The following is a 23580-nucleotide window of genomic DNA, read 5'->3' as shown; positions in this document are numbered from 1 at the left end:
TCGAACCGAAGTGAGAAAATGGCATTAGCATGAAATATTACAGCGCCCAGGGCTGCTATTGCTTTGGCCTTTGTGTGACATCGGAGGAGCGCAAAACCCGCAAATCCGTATTCATGCGGCGTCGCCGCCGTCGCAGCTGTGGGGCCAAAGGTCACCCTTGAAGCAGATCCTATTTTACTTCACCGGTGTGCATATTAGACACACAAATGCTGCGGCGCTAATGTCACTGATGAAGCACGGCCGGCCCTATTCCTGGTGGCACGAGGATTTAATCACCAGACAAATGATTCAGCGGCAACCAGACTCCCGGGGAAAAGAAATTAAACTATGAATTGTGCCGTCTGTTGTTGCTGAGTGACCATAAAAGAAGAAACAGGAACTAAACTGGAGGTTTATTTCAGATTTTCCATCTTTTCCACAATGATTACGTGTTACAACTTTACATCAATTCTTTTCTTAGCACCTGTAGAGACGTCAGGCGTCATTACAAACACACAAAGCATTTGGATCCTGACTCAGGCTGATGTATAATCTTGGATTCAAAGTATTTATTTTTACCACACCTTATTCTCCAGGGATTAAAAAAAAAGACAAGTCATCACAAGGTAACGTGGGATTACCTATGCGCCACTGGGAACTACAACCATGCAGCTATGCAGCAATCAGCATCTTCTCAAGGTGTCCCTGCTTCCCTGTCTGACAGTTACTTCCCTCTAGCAGCCGGTAGGAGAATAGAGACAGTTTATGAGAAGTGGAAGGAGGGTGGTAAATGTCACCTCTCGTCAGTACCACCACCGGGTGTCTGTCCCTGCTCCCGTGCCAGGAAAAGCAGAATAAAGACACCTAAACTGAGCAGTGAGCTGCCGACGTAACACACTTGTGTTTGCATGTACGTCATTGATACCGAGCCTCGAGTCATTAAAAAGGACAGCGCAGAATAGCCTTTTCAATTGATTTTTGTTTGTTTTTTTGGTGTCTTTTATTGTCTCTCATGTCACATGTGTCAGAAATGTGCTGAGCCAGACTCCTCACAAACGTTGGTCATTAAGGAAACTCGCTGTTACGCAAGCACGGCATTGAAAAATTCCAGTTCTGGACTCACCCTTCTTCTGAATATTCAGGAAGAAACCACAGTGGGGTTTTTCCCAGTCCTCTGCAATGCACAAATGTCACTCACACCAGCACCTGCAAGGAAAAAAGTAGATGATGAGCACATGGGAGCTGTGGATGTATGGTTCAGCGCACTTCTGCCACAAAACACAACTCTGCTGCTCAAATCTTCAGTCATTCTATTAAGATGTGAACATTCTTGATGAAAAATGTAAAATAAATGCATTAAATTGAAATGTTTGCAGACTTGGAGTGTCCCTATGGCAAATCAAAACGCTTTACATTAACTTATGATGATATCAGGCCTCCCCAGTGTCACGCACACTCATTTTTGTCCGCCCCAAGCAGCATCGGCAAGAAACAAGGCCACGAGCCTCTCTGGGCGGTCAGCGGGATGTCACATATCACCACGTTTAAAAAAAATCATTCCTGCCCCTCACGACTCTGCCCCGAGCGGCTATACTGCCACCGCCACCCACCGCAAACAGCGCTGAGTAAGCAAACGCGGTGATTTTCGCCACCGTGAGGTGTCACAAAAGCAAACAGATGCTCCCGCGCTCGCCTGCGATAATAATTCCCCCACCTTAAAGTCAAAGGGACGCACAGATCCCCTGACAGCCTTGGATAGAAGTGACTCCTGCAAGATAAACCGGAGTCTCCGGCTTCAGTTTAGATTAAAATCAAGTTGTTCTCCGATCTCGTCGTCTCCGACTGCCCACGGACGCCGTCCCTCAACAGTGGACCGAACCCATGCTGCAGCAGGCGGAGAACAGAGGCACAATGTCCAACATCATGCATATAATGTTACATGTGTATACACGTGTGTACAAATACGGTAATCTACGTAGCCGCTATTGTTACATTTACTAATCCCTTGATAGGGATTTAAGTAAATGCCTAAAGAGAAGTCTTTATCCTTTTATTAATGCATGCCTTTTAGTCTAAGAGCATTTATCACATCTGTGGTGCGGATGAGGTTGAGGATTCTCAAACTACAGCCTGCCAGCAGTCAAACAGAGCCCCCACACGTGTGGAAACGCTTTGCGCCGCATTCAGTTTTAATAAAACGCAGGAAATGAATCATAAATAACTGCAGCTTTTACCAAACAGCAGCATTATTTGGTTTAAACCGTCAGTCGCTTAAACCGAGCCTGCTGCAAACGCGCGAGCAGCTGCAGAGCGTATTGGAAACCGCTCCTGCTCCAGTGATTTTTGCTCCGATTCTGCATCCTTGCAGCATTTCCACATGAGAAGTGGCAGACGTCACGTAAATGCATTCCACACTACAACTGCTGAGCGATTTAATAGTAATGAAGCGGGAGCAGAATGCTTAGCTCGCCGGTTCTTAAATGAGATTTGCCCATCATGTCACCTCTCAATTTGTAAAAGCCTTTCTCCTGAGTGCCAACTGCCTTTAATGGAGCTTGCCCTGAGCTAATCCAAACTTTTAACGTAGCACAATTAACCCCTTTTCAGAGAGGGAGGCGTGGGTTCAGGCAGAAACACAGAGCTGAGCTAAATGAATCAATTCTGTCCACAATTAGCCAAGGAGAAAGGAAATAATTGCAATTTTGCCTCATTTAAAATAAGAAAATCTCATGATCCACTCGTCGTACCGGATACTCATTTCCTAGTTCCTATTTCCGAGTCTAGCGTGTGAGCGTCTCTGCAGCCTGGAGTGACAGAAAAGCCGTCTGTGGCGTGCTCCTCTCTCCTGTTGTCAGTAAAAAAAGCAGCGAAGGGTGGTCTGTCCTCGCTGAAGTATGCTTTCTTACGTGCTCGTGGATACATACGATAGAGACAAAAGATGCCTACTTATATATACGGAAGTATTAGAAGTAAAAAGCCAACAAAGCAGAACACGATGAAATTCTGTTGGGCTTCTTAAGGTTTTTCTGACAGATTGGTATTGGCGCTAGAAAGGTGGATTTATTTCTGAGCCTTCGTTAATGAATCTGAGCGGGCCTCTCTTCAAAACGTTGGCACGCTTTGATTCTATTTTAACAGTGAATCACAGCGGAACCAATGTAAACACAAAGCTGCCTCCAAATGCAATTATTGATATCTGATGTTGTCCCCTGGCACGCGCGGCGCTGGTTTTCGGTGACCTCTCGGTGCCGCTGGGACGTGCACGCCGCTCAGATGACATTTGTTAGTGCAACTCAGCTGGTGAAAGTCACTTAAATTTCTCTTTTCTTGCTCTCTGCGTCTGCTTGCCAACACATAGCGGCTAGGCCAGATGATGCCTCGGCAGTAGGAAAGTGACTGCAATAAACCTTAGGGTGCGTCTGAATTATGGCGTAGAGAGCGTGACGGTTGATTACCGCTGGAGGCCCCTCGCCGCCAGAACGGTTTCATATCTGAAAACTAATGTAAAAGATGGAAGTCAAAGGATGATTGGTTAATGAGTATCTTTGGGTCAGAAATAACCACAGGCTGTCAGTAAATGATGGAGAGGAACAAAGCTGACCTGTAAAGGCTTGTGTCCAGGTTGATGTTCGATCTACATCAGAAATAAAGTGTTGTTTGAAAATAATCAGGCTGGTCTAACAGCATGAAACTGAAACGGTCAGAATATTTGCCATGATTTACTTTAAGCGTGACCAATTCCAAGCCCTAAAACCTTTCATATATTACCTTATGTACGGGTATCTGGTTAAGCGTGCTATCCACTTTCTCTCTCTATTCCTGAGAGACACAACTTCCTGTCTTTTGATGCTAACCGTCTGCTTTTCTTGCTTGCTTGCAAAAACTTTTGACACCTCTGTTGACGGCCCCGCAGTGCACAAGACAGCAGAAAGACACGTTTCTGCTCGATTCCCACAAGGAGTCACAGAGGGTTCGGTTTCAGCTGATCCTTGCTTAAGTGTCAGTGGAAGTAGGCGTCAGTGAAATTTACTGCCAGGATTCAAAAGTAAAACAGAGATAACGAAATGAAAAGCAGCATAAAGAATTCATGTATTCGGTCATTCCTCCGGGCCTCAATTATCGTTATTGATAATTGAAGATTTTAATGCCTATAGACACAATAACCCTTTTTTTCCCCCTCTCTGAGCCTCACTTGGCATGGTCCAACGTGCATTGGACACACAATAGCACACAAATGCACACACCATCGTGCTGATTAGCCCCTGGGCTTTCGTCCAAAGTATAGATTATGAGTCACAACCACTCATTAGAAGGGGACTAAACAGAGCATTTGCATTAAAAGAGGTCGCTTTCGCTTGACTGACCCCATCACATACACCGCGACCCCGACATGTCACCAGGGGCAAATCGGTGCATGTATCTGTATATGTGTATGCGTGAATGTGGGAAGAGATAATTCACAATGGCAGGGTCCAGAATCATATACTGTATATATAGCTTTCAGACATTTTCCAAGAAATACGTGGGGGTCTGCGGTGGCTTCACGTGTCATTTTAAAGTACCACATCTAAGAGGTGCTGAATATCACCATTGCAGATTCAGACTAAAAGACTTTGCGTCGGGGATCAGTTGCGCAGCTCATCGTGGTCTGATTAATGTTTGACAGTTGTAGGCAGCGGCTTGCCTGCGAGATTTTTTTTTTTTTCCTTTTTCTTGCTGATCTTTCAGAGCACTGCGGCATCCTTTCCAACATCAGTGGTCTTGGCCAGGTCTCCACTCACAGCAGCACTGAGATTCTCAATTTAAACACTAAACACTGAAAAATGTTTTGACCAAAAGTGAACGAGTTTCTGATTAGCATGGTATACGCTTGGCAAGCACAACAGATGGGTTCAGTTAGCAAACATCCTCTGTGGCCTGGAGGGTTTAGCTGTTCCTGCACCGGTGCATCACATAAACACACAAATGAGATCCTGACTGAGATCAAACAGAACACAGCAATCAGGTTTCAATCTGGGCCAAATCTATTGTTGTACCTGGGAAAAAGCTTTGTTATAATGAAGAGAATGCCGCAGAGAATGCATAAAATAAGAGCCTCGCAAAAAGATGGCGGCTGAGGAGTTTGTGCTGAACAGGTTGGCTAATCCTCAGAAGTGTCAAAAAAATAAACCAGAGAGCTACGAGAAGCACAGATTAGTCCAAAAAGACACTTCTAAAATATTGGAGACACTGTAAAGTGCGGCAGAATTTCAGCCTTCGCCGTGGAAACGGCTTTTGCCCCTTGCGCGCGATGAAACAAACATAACGATAGCTGATGAATGAGAATGTAGCCGTGCCATCGGACAGTGATGATGGTGCACAAAAGCCAGACTTACCGTCAATGGTTTTTCTGAACGATCTGGAGGGATGCCAAATGCAAAGAGCATCAGTTGGAATTGAACTGTTCTAAAGTCAGCATGGATGTCAGATGACTGGGCAACATTTGGTGGGTTTATTTTTTTTAAACAACCAAGGAAAAGGTGACAACCAGGGTCTGAAAAAAAAAAAAAAATCTGTCAAATCATCTGTGCTTGCCAATTTCATACAATTTCAAACCCTGATGTCAATCTCATTAGAGGAACTGTGTGTTCAGATGCTTCATTCTGAACTGGGAGCAGTGTGACACTGTAAGGGACGGTGGCAGTTCAACATATGGAAACCAGTACAAAAAGAACAGAGCCGTTTTCTAGCCTGCTCTGGTGACGCATGTCTGCTAGGCTAACTTTCAAACTGCTTCTATTTAAACCCGCCCCCGCCCCCGATTTCCTTGCCAACCACAGTGGACACCAGCGCGCCAAGTAGACTCCGTCGACTGGGGTCCCACACCGAGTCAACAACGGAGCCTTTGTCGTTTCTAACAGGTTTTCATTGTGATTTCACAGGCAGCTCCGCAGACGTGAGGCCAAAATGTGTTACGTAAGATGAAAAACAGGAGAGCTTCTCGTAGGTGAGAGGGTCGGTTCGTAGCTTATACGTGGACCATCCCAGACGTGTGGCATTAATAAGGCAGACACAGACCAATCAAGTTTCCTTAAATAGAACTAAAGCTCTTCGCACAGTTAAGCAGTGATATCACACTTGAGGAGAAAGTTTTTCTTCCCTTCCAGCTTATTAGAGGACCAACTTTGACTGCAGTGTCAGCTTACATTTAAGGAAATGTGGAACTTTACCACGAGTGACAATGAAGAGAATTGAGCCTATTGTGAGCTTGGGAGAAAGAAAAAAAAAAGTCTAAAATCTTACATACCGACTTGTGACAAATGGAAAAAATGCCTGCATTTCAGCATTGTTTTAATGAGACATTTAAGCCTGGAGATATTCTAATGTGCGCACGCATGGTCACGTCCAGTTTCGGGCCCCCCAGAGTTCTCGGCGATCATTTCCTTAAAACAAATGTAATGCAGGAGTCTCCTGAGCGATCGCCCCCCGCTCGTTTCCTTTCGCATTCATCTGGCCCATTCACATCACAACAACAAAGGACACACTCAGCCATTCACAGGGTGAATAAAGCCCCCCTTGTTCACTCTGCTGCAAGTGTTTGTGCCTGCCAGCATGGATGTACATTTTTACCAGTATAATTTGGTTCACCCACTGCTTAAGGAAGATTTTGGAGATGCAATCTAGCGTGGTGGCAGCAAATTTCAGTTGCGTAACTCTGCGCTGAATTCAATACCAGTGAACCGGAAGTTAACCTTAGCCAAGAAGGGCACAAGTTCAGAGTTTTCAACTGCTTCAATAGCATCTGATACGAACCCAAGTGGGCTCCTTGAATCTAAAGCTCCTTCTTCTTGAGTTCTGATAATTCATCTGAAGCAGCCACATCGCGTTTGTTGTCATCTTTGTGGTTGAAGTGCCATATGTGTGCTCATTTTCATCTCCTGCCATGACAAAGTTGCTGTAAAAGTGGTGATATCGTCAAACTTAATCCTCTTCCAAAAAAGTCATGTGGTTGGACCAAGATAAGCTCTCAGTTTGTTCCATTCTACAGGCTGGATTCTATTTATTTCTTCAGGAGAGCTGATGGAAAATAAGCAGATAAGCTACTTTTGCACAATTAAACCTCATAACAGCTGTTCAGAAAGAATGAAAGTGAGTAAAGAATGTGCAGAGCTTTAGTCAAAGTCTGGACACCGGCAGAGAAAACAGGAGATTAAAAAGTTCAGTGGTTAATACTCTCCAGGCCTTGAAACAATCGGCTCACTTTTGCCACAACAATTAAAAGCAGGTGAAAATAGATCATTTTATCAAATTTCAGTGAATGATAGTAAATAAGCACTCAAGTGTGGACGAAGGGAGCTGCTGAAAAAGAGCACGCATGGTATATGAATGTTTAAAACCCCTCTATTGCTATGGGCCCCTGTAACTCATAAAACCCATCAGCCCCCCCCGAGCGGTTGTCTAGTCAGCCATGTTGGATTTATCACTTGTGACACATGGACAAACATCAGAACATCCTGGGGCTGACGGGTTTCAAAGCTGGAATATTGTGATGGTGTATCATACCCCCATAATTTAAAATAAATAAATATGATAATCAAGTCCCAACAAACGAAGGCAATAGAAGCCCCTGGAAAGGTCGCAGGAGGCTCCTCCAACGCGTCGCTGATGAACCGACCAATTTCATGACGCAGTGATATACCTGCTGCAGAGGGCTTACTCCTCCTTGGACAGACTAAACACCACAGTGCGGGTCATGTTCTTCGACTTCTCTTCTGCCTTCAATACCATCCAGCCAAGACTGCTGAGGGCGAAGTTGGAGAAGATGCAGATGGATGCTCCCCTTGTTTCTTGGATCGAGGACTACCTGACAGGTCGGCCACAGTTTGTGAGACTGCGGAGCTGTGTGTCCGACCCCCTGATGAGCAACACAGGAGCTCCCCAAGGAACTGTGCTCTCCCCATTCCTGTTCACCACCTACACAGCCGACTTCCAGTACCACTCTGAGACATGTCATCTCCAGAAGTACTCGGATGACACAGTCATAGTCGGGTGTGTGGAGAATGGACAGGAGGATGGATACAGGGACCTTGTGGAGAGTTTTGTCAGGTGGAGCAGGGAGAACCTTCTGCAGCTCAACGTGACCAAGACGAAGGAGATGGTGGTGGATTTCAGAAAAAGCAAGTCCCCACCCTCCCCAGTCTGCATCAGTGGGAAGGACGTGGAAATAGTCCCATCTTACAGGTTCCTGGGTGTTCAGCTGGACAATAAACTGGAGTGGTCCACAAACACCGATGCTGTCTACAAGAAGGCCATGAGCAGACTCTATTTCCTCAGGAGACTCAGGTCCTTCAGTGTTTGTAGCAGGATGCTCCAGATGTTCTACCAGTCTGTTATGGCTAGCACCATCTTCTTTGCTGCAGTGTGCTGGGGTGCAGGCATTAAAGCAAAGGATGCCAACAGACTCAACAAACTCATCAAAAAGGCAGGGTCTGTTGTTGGCTGTAGACTTGATAACTTGGACGAGGTGGTGAGGGACAGGATGGTGTTGAAACTGCGGACAATCATGGACAGTCCCTCCCACCCCCTCCATAACACAGTGGACAAACTGAGGAGCAGCTTCAGCAACAGACTCCTGCAGCCTCGCTGCTCCAAGGAACGGTACAGGAAGTCATTCCTGCCGTCCGCCATTGAACTGTACAATTCACTCAAACCAACTCAACAATAATTGTGTAATGTTTATGTTGTAATTCTATTTCTAATTTATTCTATATTTATGTATATATGCTTATAATATGTATATATTATATTATGTATATATTATATATGCTTATAATATATGCTGTATATATGCTTATAACATTCTAATCTATCTGTATATATTTTTTTCTGTCTCTTTACTCTGCATTCGCTGCTACTATAATTCAATTTCCCCACGGGGATGAATAAAGTCCATCTTAATCTTAATGTAACGTGCACTTTAGAACGTACTGGCACAGCAACATTGTGCACGCTGCTGTGTCAAACGTTGCTCAGAATCAATCAGAGTTAGGATCCAAGGGTTCCGCGTGTGTGAACGCAAATGTGACAGTTGAATGAACTGAAAGCAATTAGTGAAGGGCACCATAGACCCACAGCCCGGAGCCCATCAGAACCCATTTGACGGTGATGGCGTCAGCGTCATGTGAGGAAGAGAGAATGATGAACGAGTTCAGGGATTGATGCACGGGATCAACCTATTTAGGGTTTGAGGATACTACCGCTGCTGCATCAGCCATCATCACGGACCTCCATCCTCATCTCTGGAGCAGGGTTGAATTTAAAGCAATTTTGATGACTCCAATTATCCTTTACTCTTGACTGGGTTGCGGTACACAGCAGTGCCTAGCAGGAATTTGACGTGTTAAACAATTAACAATTAAATTAACTCATAATGGATCGATAGGTGCATGGAATACAAAAACAATGGAACTAAAAGAAAAATGAAATGACATCTCTTAAAGCTTGAGTCTGTACTGCTGGCCACTAGAACTGGATTGTGTACTTGTAATGTGCAGTACCATTAGGTTCATACCTGGAATAGTGGGTCTGAAACCTATCATGATGATTAATGGGCACTGGGCACACAAAGTTCCGAAATGCACACAGAGAGGTAACGATATCTGCATCTGGTGTGCACAACAGTGATTTTTTTTTCACCTGCATCGCAACCGATTGTGTTGTTAGCAGTAAAACAATGAACCACTTATTGGTTTCAAAAATCACCGTGTCCACTTTAAGCAGAAAACTCGGACTGAATTGGAGGGACAATTAATAGAGCTCTGTTTTAGGTCATTTATTTGCAGCAATGCATGCAAATGAAGTGCAGCTGTGCTTATTTACATTAGCCGAGCTACTAAAATAGCCTGCTGAATAAAAGAAAAAGTGGCAGCATAAAATATTGCAGCAGTGGTGTACGGTAGACCCCATGGCCCCTGTGTCTGGTACCAATGCAAATGGGGACAGTAATATGATGTAAAAGGGGCAGTCGCATGAAGGTTTTCTACAATCACAGGAAAACAACTCCAGTATCATTCAATCATGTTCAGCGGCTTCTATTTTTAAATGTGATCATCATGAAAGCAAAAAACAAAGCTGCAATAGAATCCCTCAGCAGACATTTCGCCAGCATTGTTGACAAAAACTACCTGCTTTTAAGAGTTTAAAGGTAAATTGATGAAAAGAAACATCCTTTTAATTGAAAGGAAACAAGAGCCATAAACAAAAATGCTAAAAACCATACTCAAGTACACCGACATTGATGTGGGGGCCTTGATTTTTCCACTACATTCTGAGCATCTGGATGCAGCTGCCACCATCATGGTAATGTGTCTGGACAGCTTCTTTGCTTTCCAGCTGCTCTCTAGGTGAGTTTTGTGTTGGAAAGTTCAAGTGTTTGGGTTCCACAACACTTTATTCAGTGCAATTCCCCTTTGCATCAATGACCTGTTATTCATGATGTTTAGGGTGGCTTTTGTGAGAGGCTGAGGGCGTCTTCACAGCCACAAACATGGAGGACTTGACCAGATAAAGAACACAACACCAGAATTTTAAAGGATTCTGCCAAAAAGATTGGATTAGATTAATTCACCGCTTCACTTTTAACAATTCCCACACTGATGTCAGGTGACACTTTTCTGTTTTTAAACCCGATTTATCTCTCAGCCATGTTGTAAAACACAAGTGACGCACATGTGCGCAAACATGCGGAGCCGGGGTCACCTGCCTGCTGATGGCTGCCATGGAGTGAGAAAAAAACTGAATATCATAGGAGTCATTGAGCGCTGGGCAAATGTCAGGCTCATGTCGCAGTCGCCAAAATAAATATTTTCTCTTCTGCACTGCAGTTTTTTTTTTTTTTTTCAATGCAGCACAGCAATCCACGATGTCAAAGACTGACTGTGAAGGAAGAGAAAAGCCATCTTTTAATCACAGAGCACATCCAACCTAATAAGAGATCGTGTTCTCTTGGTCGGTTGTCTGCTCCTTGAATAATAAGGCCTATTACGTATAAGCCATGTAAACATGTCTGAAAACTGTTTATTTTATGAACAACTGTTGAATGCAATAAAATTGAAGAAGGGAGAAAGAACAAACCAACCTGTGACCTTGGAATGTTAAATAAAGACATTTATACCAACAGGATGTGGTAGGAATGACCGCTTCAATCAACTTTATCTGGAGTGGAGCTTATTTTATGAGCTCAGCTGCACAATGGAAAAATAATGATGGATTCCGTTAAACTGCTCTGGCTGCATGGCTGCTCATTCCTTAACAGGATGAGTGTCCTGCTGGAGGTGAAAATTAATCAGGATGCAACGACCTTCATATTCCCGAGAGTCATCCTCTAGGTAGAACGGCCTCTACGATTCCTCAGAGGAACGAGGGATGAAGATGGGGTCAGATAAACATCAAAAAGCTTTGGCAGTTTGGCTTCATCGGCAAAAACCTACTTCAATACTCAAGCATTTAAATTATAGCTCCTTAGCAGAACACTAGCACCTTCGGGGTGAAGAGAGTCCTTCCAAGTGCTTGTATGGTGAGTCAACAAGAATTTGTGATGTGTGCTATGATTTTCCTGTAAATTCTAGTTTAGTGGGTGGGGGCAAACATGTGCTTGGGCTTGCACGGCAAAGTCAATGTTTCCCTGCTACAAAAACAAAGACAAAACACGCACGCATTGAATGGAACAAACCTTTTTTAAATAAACCTTAAAATGAATACTGTGGGCAGGGAAGTGGTCGCTTTGACATTTTGAATTCTGTGGCCTTTTTAATCAGAGCCAAACAAAACGACAACTTCAGAAACTCTAAAGAAAAAATAAACCGTCGATCGCAGATTTGTATGAGCTTTTTGTGACGTTACACAACTTCGTTTGATCGGCTGCCACATTTTCATTGTTTGTATTACCTTAATTTCCAATTACCCCTTCAGCTTGTTTTAGTGATATTGTTCTTTTATTCCCCCCCACCTTAAAAAGAAATTGAAAACTAAACTTTATAGAAAAGAGAATCGAACTGGAAAGACTTTAATCATCAGCCTGTAATTAAGCATAAATGAGAAAATGTAATCACTATTAAAGACTTCACATAAGAACAAACAATGTCTTTGTACTTCAAGAGTCCAGTTTCTCTTGTACTGAATTTGCCACCAGAAGCCTAAATGTTTACTCAGAAAACTGAACCACCCGTTTACCTAGTGTCGAGTGGCTAATGAGCAGATTTTTTAGTTTTATTTCTATTCCACTACAATTGTGTTGTTAGACTGATGAAATGGTAGTGACCTTCTCTTTGTGTACTGGCTACAGCAGTCACCACCATCCTCCATGGCGGCGCGGTACCTGGTCAACATCTTTGAACCGGCCAACACCGAGGAGTTCCTCAGAATATGTCCTCAGCAGCAGCATCAATTCCTTTGGGTTCAGCAGGGGCATCCTCAAAACATTCATTGAAAGTGCCCTCGCATTCTCTTTTATCCGTTGGTTCCACTCCCTCAACCTTCAGGATACAACCAGAGATGCAGAGCTGAGTGAAGCTCTGCTCCAAAATCATTGAACATCCCATCAGGTCCTTCCTCTCCACTATGACAAGCATACTCTAAGGGTGGCTCAGCGGGTCCTTCGCCACCCCACACATGCCCTCTCCACACCTCTTTCAAGTTTTATTTCATGTTTTTTTGTTTGCCATTTGCTGTTTGACTGTGTTCGCCGACTTAATTGCCCCCCGTGAGAATAAATAAAGTGTTTTGAACTGTAATGTGTATTTTCAGCCATGAACTGCACAGCACAGAGGGCGCAATGTGAAGTGACATTATTGAAAGTGTTAGCGAATGAGTAGTGCTGTGAATAGACCCAAGATCCAGCCTTAACCCAATGAAGTCTTTGCTCCCTTCCGTGTATTTGGATCATTTCTTACTGTTTGTTTTGTTCTCGCATTTTCTCACAATCAGTCTGGCCAGGCTTATTTCAATAGCCTCGTTCTTAGTTAATAAATTCCACTACTGTGGTAGTAAATGTCTTTATCCATTTAACTTAAATAGGTTGTTTTTGGTGTCTGGCCAATTGTTGGGGTGTTTCTTTTTGCCCACCCTTGTGTCAACATAAAGCACCATTAGCTGCACTGGTGTGATTTAAAAATACCACAGCGATAACATTCTGATCATTATCTGAAGAGAATCACATGGAACTGAATGCCAACACTGCTCTAAAATTACATTCCATGCAGTTGTTTTCTCTATTATTCTTTGTTGTCGGCAGGGTATAAAACAAAGGTCTATATATGCCAATGAGCAGCAGGCCTAGAAGTACGTCATAGCACACTATATTCACACAAGGTCATCCTATAAGAAGATGATGAGAGAGATCTGTGAGCACCACAAGGGCAAAGAGAGACTGACTGCGAAAGATGGGGGGAACTAGTTGAAGAGGGAGAATGAATCAACAAAAGTGTTCCGTCAGCATCCCTGGGGCCAGCGCAGAGGTTTAAGTGAGTTGACGTGGGCAGTAGTGTTTCAACCTTTTTCTCCTTGCTCTTCTCCCCCCCTGCTATTCCTCCTTTTGTCATTCTTGGCCTTCCGTATGGCAGATTCCACTTCCACCCCTCCCCCTGCCCCACTACGCACTACCGAAATGGCCTCCCGCACATGAATGCTTGCTCGCGCACATCCCGCCTCCCTTGAGCCGCGTCTTATTTATGGTTTGATTATGTACGACCGCCCTGTGGGGTGGACGCCGTTCTCCTCCTCTTCTTTTTGTGCCCAGATGTTTGTGTCATAATTAGGTGAAATCCTGCGTTGCCCACTAGGGTCAGGACAATCTGGTCAGAACATCTGCGCAACATCCTGACTGCACTGGTGTCTCAGGAGGGCGAAGACTGGCCCGCACGGTGGAGCGCGTTAAATGGCTGACTGTGAAATGGTGAAAGATCCTACGACACGTGCAGGAGGCTGCAAAGTCCAACACACCTCAACAGAACAAGATAATAAAGTGCACTCAAATGATTGAATGGAACCTCTGGGAGGCTAGACATGGCACTAACTATACTACAGAGGTGAGTGATGGGACCACTACATCTTCCTTCCAAAACCCAAAAGTATTGCCTGCCTGCTGCAATTTCCAGTGGAGTCCTCAACACTCGAGGATGCAGAGCACATTTAGGGGTGCAAACACGTGCACAGCTTACCACCTCAAATACATATTTAAATGTTTTTTGTGTGGAGAATTAGAGTTCCGGATGATGTCAGGGATGCTGAACAACTAAAAAGACTTGGGGTTCACACCGTTTTCTGGAGGGTTCATTGCAGTGAATAAACAGATATCAGTAATTAAAATTATTGCTTACTGTAATAGAAACATTTATTTTGGTCATGTCAACTGGAAAAAAGGAAATTCTCCCAGAATATTCTCTACTACTCTTCACAGCTCCCCCGTGGTGCTTTCCTTTACTGACAGCCTATTAAAGCCTGCCTTTGGCGAGGTCTGGTTAGAGCTAATGTAGATCCTATCATCTCCAAATAAACATTGCATTGTAAACAGAAAAAACTCACTAATGATTATACAATGATGTACAACCGTGCCGTGTTTGTTCTTTTCTGTGTTTCATAAAAAACAAGCCTTGACCCTTAATGGTTGTTTATTTACAACTGTTGGCACAGCAAAATCTCTTCAGACCACCATCTGCCAAAAATGTTATTAAAATGGCAGAGAGGCAGCCATCTGCCTTGTTAGTAGCACACAGGCTACAATAACTTCATGAGTTCTTCTTTTAAATGGTATTTGTAGTACAACAATTCTTTAGTATAATTGCTCCTTGACTGATGTGTAAGATAAGAGCTTATGGGATTATATGAGGAGCAAATGTGGTGAAATGCTGTATTCAAGGACAGGGTTTGGACATCTGTCCCTTTTAAATTCAATATTTAAAAAAAAAAAAAAAAAAAAAGCTAATATAATTTCTCAAGTTGCTGCTTGAGTAATTTCCTTCGTCTTGTTAACAACAACCAATGATGCAAATTAGTGGCATCAGTGCTTCAGTTAATTACAGTAATTCTTTGCAGTACCAGTGTACCAATGTACTGCTTTACAAGGCGGCGGACACGAAATGTACAAAAAAAACCAAAACAATATACAATAAGCCCACCGAAGCCAAAACTTTTCCAGGAATATATCTGTATGTGTTTCAGTCATTACGTTTGCATGAGACTAGAAGAAAAACAAATGATCTCAGTCCGACTGTAACTGGATAAATGAGGTGCATGTAAAGGCATTAGTCAGACTGTTGTGGGTGCTGTGTGTAGCCCGCTAAGACACCCGAAAAATGAGGTTGGAATTCGATTTGCTCTGGCATGTGTCCGCATTAATCGGAGTTAAACTAGAAAACACATGTGCTCAGCACTGGTGTATGGTCCCGGAACAAAAAATTCAATCCAGTTGGTTACAGTAGAAAAGTAAAAGTAAATAAATAACATTATGTACGTTGTGTAAGAGACTAAAAGTTGTTGTAGGATTTTTCATCTTCCCATTGTTGGACATGTCAGTCTTACTACGTCTTGCTTACTACATGACACACATCGCCACCTAGTGTTGAGGAGGAGTAGGAGGATAAGTTCCTATTAGTTATTAAATTTCCTCTGCTGTTTGTAAACTGAGAAATTAGAAATTCTGAAGAGAGGCCGATTTTGAGCTCAGCTCATTTAAGCTGTGCATGTAAACATACTGAGTGGGAATGAACGTAGGCGTGCATATTTCTCGAAGTTGGTTGTTATGTGAGGGGGCAGAGTTGGGAGTCCTTGTGGACTGAGAACAACCTTTCGTTTCGGGCCATGCAGGTATGGCAGCACTTGTCAGACAGAAGCCACCTGAACAGCCTGGCTCTGGTGGTGGTCCACCTGGTCCACATACAGGCTGGGCTATGCAGTCTTGCATGTAAGCGCTGTACACCCGATTGTTCTGTGCAGAGCTTTGTGCAGTCGTGATTCTCCCAGTGAGCGACGTTCCCCATGGCCTAGGTGTAGAAGGCTCGTAGCAGCACTGTGGAGATGTTGAACGTCCTCAGCCGTCTGAGGAAATACAAGGGCTGCTTGGTCTCTTTTACCAAGGTCGAAATGTGATTTGTCCACGTCAGGTCCTCTGATCTGGGCCTGAAGCTGCTGACTCTCTCCACAGTAGTCTCCTGAATCCTGAGGTGTGTAATGGCCGCTCTGCATCTACCCCCTGAAAACAACAACCATCTTAGTTTTTGAAACATTCAGCTCCAGGTTGTTGTCTTTGCACCGTCTTGACACTTTCTCCACCTCCTCCAGATGTCTACCCGCTGTCTCTAGAGATCCTACTACCAGTGTCTCAGTCACAAACTTCACAATGATGTTGGAGGGTGGGTGTATGACAGCCATGGGTGTTGAGGAAGTAGAGCAGAGGACTCGGGGTGTTCCGCTGTGGTGAGCTGATGCTCAGGACACGGGGGCTGGGGGTGTAATTCCCAAGCTTCCCCGCTTGACGTCTATCTGCCACAAAGCTCATGACCCAGGAGCAGAGAGTTACCCCCCAGGTCTTTGAGCTTAGACACCAGCTTGTGAGGAACCAAGGTGTTGAATACAGAGCATCTCCACATATCTGCCTAATCCGCTGTCCAAGTGGGTGAAGGTGGAGCGCACGACACGGTTGAAGGTATCATCACTACTCCTATTCGGGCAACAGACGAACTGTAGGGGGCGAACCAGCCGGGCAATGATGCGCGCTGAAACTGTAGCGACCAATTATTGCAACGAAAAAATAATAAACGCAAAGGAATTCTGCAGCACGCAACTAAAGGTTCTATGCGAGGTGTTGATCAGATTGAATGCGTCCTTGTGGCTTAAAAAAAGGAATGTTGATAATAAAAGGATCGATGCCACGCAGTGTGTGTTGGTAAAGATTTAGAGGAGGTGCTAAAACCTCACACTTGCCTCTGGTGCGGCAGAAAGTCCAGATTTAGGCACATCTTTCATCACCACTCTGGGAGAGTGCGTTGCCTGGAGAGAAATATTCACAGCCCTGGGAAAGACGAGGAGCAGGAGCGTCCGTGAGCTCATCCACAGAGAGATGTCTCTGAGGGATACAGGCAGCTGGAAAACTGACAGGAGGAAAAACCAAAAGTGACACGACAGAAAGCTCATAAAAGAGGAAAGAACACAGGGGTGATTCACGGCTTTCAGAAGTTAGTCTTTCATTTCAAACTGCAGGCATTACCGCAGCAACAACACGGAAAATTTAGACCAAGAGAGATTAAGAGGTTTTTTGTGTACGCGTAATCCTGTATTATTCCAAAACCACATGCCATCGCTGTGATGCTGAGTAACCCAGCCAGAACCAAGACCCGGGCTCACGTGGTCCTGTTGCGCTCCAAACACCAGAGAGGAAGTGGAAGCAAAAGTACAAAACCATCTGATTGGAAATCGATCGTATCAGATCCAACATAGAATACGATTCTGTCAAACGCTGCAATAAATCACAATGAAACCAAAACCCCAGGTTTTTTTCGCTCCCTTTTCTTTCACCATGAAATGGATATAGCGTTGGTTAATCCGGTATATTATTTGTGATTTGTTCTAGCATTGTAAAACAATCTGAGATGTGAGGAATGCAGACAGCAAGCGAGAACATTCCAAAGTGGAAAATATGGATTTTCCATTTGAGAAAAACACCACTGTTGTTATTTTCTTGCACCACAACTTGATACCAATATGAAAAACACAAATGGCGAAGAATGAATGTGGATTAGATTGAAATCGTTGTGGCCAAAGTGGATCTTATTTCACGACATTGTGCAAGAATTTTTAATACTCCAGAATAAAAAATTAAAAAAAACACACAGCTCCCAATAAACAGTTCCAGTTTTGGTCTAAACCCTGGGACCAAATATACAACCTTCCACTAAGGAATTTCCAGTGCATGATTTGACGACAGTTTTCCCACATCTTTACAGTTATTTGTGAACAAGTGCTGACACAGATTACCCAGGGGCCAAACAGATCCTGACCTGTTTTATAGAAACAAAGAGATCAAATTAAAATGTTCCCACTCAGTGAGCAAAGTACACAAATACGTCTCCATGGGGCCAACGGTGGAGACAAAGTAAATGTGGAGGGTTGGTCTGTTCAATACGAGCCTCAAACTATTGGAATTTCCTCCCAGCCGATATCAGAAATGGCCCCAGTTATCCATCTTTTAAAAATAAGCCTATGAGATGGATTAAAAATGAGTAAAGCTGTAAGTATAACTAGTCTACTCTATTACCTAGGCTGCACCTTCTGTGATCAACACCTTGCATGTCTGTTCGTATTTTAAATGACTTCTTTGTCTTTTTGTCTGGTTTCATGTCCTGTTCACACGTCCACAGATGTATGTTGTCCCTTTTTAAGCAAACAAATAACTAAAATAATGTCTAGATAGTCTACTGCTATACAGTTAAGGCAACAATAGTAGCTGATAATGTTATAATAAAAATCCCAAAGCTTTAGAAATTAGATTTTTGCAGGAATAGGACGAAAGCAGGGCTTAAAAAGGCAGAGAAAAAAGAGGATTAGAACAGTTTTGACTCCTGCATTTCTCTCCATGGAATTGAGTGAATAAGTTTGTGTTTTATTAGATTTATTCACTATGCAGAAAAATGGCATCAACTGAGGAAAGACTCTGCCAATCTTTGTTAATCCAGTGACCGAAAAGAGAACAAAATAAGGAAATAATTCCTCAAGTTACTCTATCCTCCTTCTATATATAGCCGTGCCACTAAGGGCGACATGCAGAGCTCCACAGATTGCAAAAGGACTCGAAGGTTAATGAAATATGGAGGAGAGGAGACGGGCAGTTCGCTTGAGCCAGCTCGTCTCTCCAGACAGTCAAGGATTCAAAAATGTCATTGATGTGTTCCTGTAGCTTTGCTACAGAGCCGTTTACAGCTCATAAAATGAAACGATTCACAGCGGTTCCAGGACCAAATCCGCTGTGCACACGTGCGCTGTCCCAGTCCATTACTGCTGCGCTGCTTGGTGCGGCCCTTTGTGCAGATATCAGTTCTCGTGCATATGTTCACAAGGCCTGTCAGACAGTGTTGGAGTCGCACACTGTGGCCGCACTGACCAACATGGCAGCACGGTGAGGTCGCACCCTCGGGCCATGTGGCCTTTTCTGCAGCATGTTGGGAGATCCGCTGTTAGGTCTAAGGACAACAAAAATCTAACAGATTTTCCAATGAGAAAACTCTTGTAACGCATAATATGATGAATCACCTCCAACGTTCGCGCTCCACATGGCACACATAGTTTTGCTAATAATGACTATTAGTTGTTTCACGGCCTCTTTTTGGCTTTTTTTCCCCCTCCCCAAATTGATTTCTATTTTTGTTCATAACTTGGGCTTGCTGTGCACCAGCTTAACGATGCGCGGCGTGAAATGAATTAAAACTTAATTAAAGCTGAATTAAAACTTTTTAAAAATGTAATTATATGCAGAGATCTCTTGAGTGTTTTCTTAACGCATGTGTGCACCTCTGGAGTGTAAGTAATAAGTAATGAGTTTAAAACCGTCGTGCCTGCTGCGTAAGCAAGGTACATGCGTGGAAAACCATTTCCAGAGTTACCCTTAAATTAAAACGGGATTTTTAATCCCATGTTAGATTCCCTTGAGTAGCTGAAGAGCAGACAGTAGGTGGACAATAACAGCACCAGCGTGGGACAGTTTCTGGCTAGGACAACTGTTTTGTGTCTAAAGTTTGCAGAGCGGGCTGTAAATAGAGAAGTATAGAGAAGTATTGAGGAGGGTCTCATTTTTGGGGGGGATCTGAGAGGACTCACGTGACTGAGATCTGGTTTTGAGGTGGTGGTCACCTCCTACCAAAACTGGGATTGGTGGAAAAGTATCGTCAGAATTTGAATTTTTTATTAAAACTCATTTTAATGCTGTCGCAGCGCTCTGAGCAGCGAATCGATGACATCAAAAGTAGATTTCCCCCCCCTCTTCTTCACCTTCATCAGGAGGGAGGTCAGGGCCAATGCAGTAAAGTGGTTGGGGTTCATGGAATGGAGGTTTTAGATGTGTCCAGGCTGTTTTTATTTTAATAGCTTAATTTGATTAACATGGAAATATTCATTTTGGAAAATGCCAGATTTTCCAATGCAGGTAGTTTTTCCAGCTAAACCGTGCAAACGTCACATTTACACTAAAAATCCTTCTATTATTTACTTCTTTAACCACCAGATTACATGCAACACCGACCATGATGCATCAAATAGTTGAACATCACTCATGTCAAATCTGTCTACATGTTCTAACGACGTAACAATGCTTTACCGTGGTCATGTGGCGACATTCATTAAGCCAACAGGAGGGATGGAATAATTTGAATTTAGTACGGTGGATTTGTCAAATACAAGTAAAGAATCTCAGAAGTGAAGCTAGTTTGATGTCAGCCTCCGCAGCATCCTCTACCCCAGAGCAGTAACTGGGTATCGGAGTTTCTGTAAAGATCTAAACGCCAGCGGGGTGGTGACGAGTGGCGAATGCTTACCAGTGATGGGACTTTCTATTTTCTTTGAGCAAATGCTGTCATTCCCATCCACTGTGAAGTGGATAAGTGGAGATGCTTTGGTGTCATTACTCATCTTCTGATACGGAAACTCCAGAACAAATTCCGGAGAACGGCTCTATTATTTGTTCCTGGCTGCGCTAGAAGGAAACAGTGGCTCGGGGAGAGGCGAGGAGCCAGAGCCGCAGCAGGTATTAGCAGCAGAGGCTGCCGAGAGAGACGGTCAGAGTGTAGCAATGGAAGCAGTTGCTGGGACCAAGGAAGCTCAGACTTCTAGAGAGATAAAGCAACGGAGCCGTTTTTCACAAAAACCCGCATCCGAGATTAATAGCCTGTGTAAAATGACAGATTAATTAGTAACTTGCGCAGCCCTTTGGCTGCGGAGTCGTCCAGTCAACAAATGCAGTTCTGCTGGTTCCATGCAGGCCCCAACCTGCCCTTTGCAGAATTAACACGAGTGTGCGGCATTGATGGTTATGTCACGTTCACGCTCTGATGCTAACATCATCTGGCAGGTGCTTTAGCCCCTTTCTGTTTTCACAGAGAGCTCATCATCAGCAAAAGTAAAAAAACAAGCTGTAAAATGTCTTAATCGCTCATAAACCCCATGTCCTAATGTTCACCAATGGCTGTGCTGAGGCTTAGATAAGCAACAGTATCCCACAAAATGAGGATTAGGACGTCACTCATATGTTATAAGAGTAAACTGCATGAATGACCACCACGATTTGGCCACGAGGTTGATGGGTCAGAATTGAAGCCCCCCCCCCCCCCCCCCCCCCCGCCGGGACTGCAGAATGTCTCAGATGAGCCAGCCAGGGTCCCGCTGCTTTTTTAACCAACCTCAACCCCCACCAACAGATTGCAAAATTACCATTTGCCATCCCTTATAAACCTCCGAGGCTGCCACATCATTTGTTGCCTCCTAATTTTGCGCGGTTCGGTCAGCGTAGCTTGACGCAAGTCATTCAAAATACAGTAGGAAGAAAGGGGTCTGACTCACGATGCGGAAACACCGAGAGTGCAAGAGGCTGCAAAGTGGAAACGGGTAAAAGCTTTAGCACAAAAACATTTTCAGTCATTATTTTTATCTTTTGTTGGGTACGAAATGTAAAGTGCACCTATGCCTCGCAGCTCACGCTGAACTCACAAGTCGTTCTTCTGAACTGAAAAGCGCACGGTGGACCGTGATCTGGCGTTAAAACTGACCTGACTTTAAAAATGAAGCGGCAGACTTCAAATAAAAAGTCTCTTATCTGCAAGTCAACCACATAAATAAAAAAACAACAAAAAACAACAACTACCCAACCCTTCGCTCAACCCCCAAACTATGGCTGCTCATTAGCAACAGTCGCCTTTAGCAAACCTTCTTGTTTTACAACGGATGATTGATTTGTTACTGACCACTCATGTAAAGTCAAAATCAATCACAGCCCTAGTTTGAAAACGGGGACAAGCAAGTTCGTTTGTAGGACAACTTTTGAACCACAGTCGGGAATAAATGCTGTAGATGTTAAATTTAAACTGCTTTTTTCCTTTGCCCACAAACCAACATAAAAACAACCAGATGTCATGAGTGTCACAGGATGAACCTTGCTTTGTTAGCAAAAGAATCAGGAGACGCACGGGGGGGAGGACAGGAGTGGGAGGTTGATGCAACACCATGAAATATTGTAATAGCTGACATGTACTTTAATCATAAACTCAGCGAGGGAAAGTAAACAGGAAGTATGGTGTGTTCTGGGACAAGAAAGACAAAGGATAATTAATTCTCAGCCACACCTGGAGCACAAGTGGCTTCTGATAAGACCCACAAGGGGAAGCTGGTTAAAAAAAGCCCAGCAAACAGATCAAAACTGCTTAAAACAGGCTAAAACCTTTATTAACACTTTGAACTAGCAACATCCTTTTAAGTAAATACAGGCCGTGGAAATGAATTGACCAGAACAGTTAATGCAGATGGATGGATTTTACGCGATGAATACAATCATTTAATTTGCCTGCAAACAATTACCAGCCCGTTTTTTTAACCGTAACTCCTGCCAGGGACAATTTTGTCGGAATATTTGGAGCTTGGCTTGGTTATTAGACGGAGAAACTTGATGCTGCAGACACAAAGAAATTACACAAACGCTCCCAAATGCACATTTTCTTTCATCAAGGTTGATTATCAAGTTTGAGCCTCGTCGGCTCCATTAGTCATCCCCCCACCCAAGAACTCTCCTGATGGTAACAGCAGCATAAAAGCGCTCCTAGATTTCTCCATAAACCACCATCAAACAAGCAGAACGGTTCCTGTGAAGTTTCTGCCCCCAGTATTTGCCAGGGTGTCCCGCAGTGGAAACGCGCCATGTTCGTGACAAATACAAGAAAACACACAAACCGCAAATTTTAAAAGGGGTTTTGTGCCACTTTATATCAAAACCCAAAAATTTCAGGGGTTTTTTGGTGAGAAAAGGACCAGCCTGAGGCTAACTAAATAACTTCCCTCAGAGTTATAATGCATGTTCCCACATTTTCAACAATTAATACTTCGGTTGATAGAAAATTGCAACATTAACTTCACCACAATGCAAAATGAGAAGTTCTATTATGAAAGACATGCAATTCTCTCAAAATGAAATTATCTGCCAAAATAGGTCAAACTCACTTCTTGTGTATACAATGACTCCAGTCCAGTTAATAAAGATAAATGCCGTCTAGCCAGTCCGGTCTTCCAATAATCCCATTGTTATTATTTCATAGAGTGCAGAGATTCACATTTACTAGCCAGACTATGTTTATTTTCTTTACTAACTTCTTGTCTGTGGTTGACCACCAAGTAATATTGTCTCAAGATTAATGGGGTGTTTTTGTTCAGGCACCAGCGTGTTGAATATTATTGCAGACTGGCTCTTGATGGTCCACCCAGCGTTGGACCATTACTACTTATCAGGACAAGGAAGAAGCCCTCATATCCTCTCAGCTGCAGTGTGGACACATTTAATTACAGCATGCACAGATTCTTTCACACAGTATTACAATTTCA

General features: G+C 43.6%; 1 protein-coding gene across 5 annotated transcripts in view; it reads right to left on the bottom strand.

Moving 5' to 3' along the window:
- adarb1b (adenosine deaminase RNA specific B1b) overlaps nt 1-23580 on the bottom strand; it is a 57333-nt gene that overhangs the window by 32530 nt on the left and 1223 nt on the right. For 2 of the 5 annotated variants that reach the window (XM_029830369.1, XM_029830830.1), the window contains exons 2-3: nt 5355-5512; nt 1103-1185 (exon numbers count right to left, since the gene is read on the bottom strand). The exons of 1 other annotated variant lie outside the window; for it this stretch is intronic. The gene's annotated coding sequence lies outside the window, so the exon portion shown is untranslated. 5 annotated transcript variants of the gene reach the window in all.

This window comes from Takifugu rubripes, chromosome 1, assembly GCF_901000725.2.
Source record: "Takifugu rubripes chromosome 1, fTakRub1.2, whole genome shotgun sequence".
Lineage (NCBI taxonomy): Eukaryota > Metazoa > Chordata > Actinopteri > Tetraodontiformes > Tetraodontidae > Takifugu > Takifugu rubripes.
Note: the sequence above shows the minus strand (reverse complement) of the source record. Positions and strands in the feature narration are given on the sequence as shown.